Source organism: Montipora capricornis, chromosome 3 (assembly GCF_036669925.1).
Source record: "Montipora capricornis isolate CH-2021 chromosome 3, ASM3666992v2, whole genome shotgun sequence".
NCBI classification, from domain to species: Eukaryota; Metazoa; Cnidaria; class Anthozoa; order Scleractinia; family Acroporidae; genus Montipora; species Montipora capricornis.
This window is the reverse complement of record NC_090885.1, coordinates 42,630,838-42,631,203: the sequence shown is the minus strand read 5'-3', so window position 1 is coordinate 42,631,203 and position 366 is coordinate 42,630,838.

Sequence of the window (366 nt, the reverse complement as noted above, 5' to 3'; positions counted from 1 at the left end):
TAAAACAACGCAAGAAAATCAGATTTCGTTATTATCATTACGCTCTAATCATCCTTCGCTGAAAGATCATCACCATTATTACGACTGTCATCATCATCATCATCATCATCATCGATGTCACCATTGTCATCACGATCATTATTTTCTTCATTGTCGTCGTCGTCGTTAGCACCTATGTTATTATCACGGCATACCCTATTCATTTTATGATTATTGGTATATTTCCCAAAGTGCCAGTATCTCACTCTTGCATGCATCATGGAGATTCTTTCCTTATTTTTAACTTTGTCACCTGAAAGGAAGCCCTGTGTGTTGCTATGTATCATAATTTTATTTTAATTAAGTAACTGTCGTTTCCATGGTAAA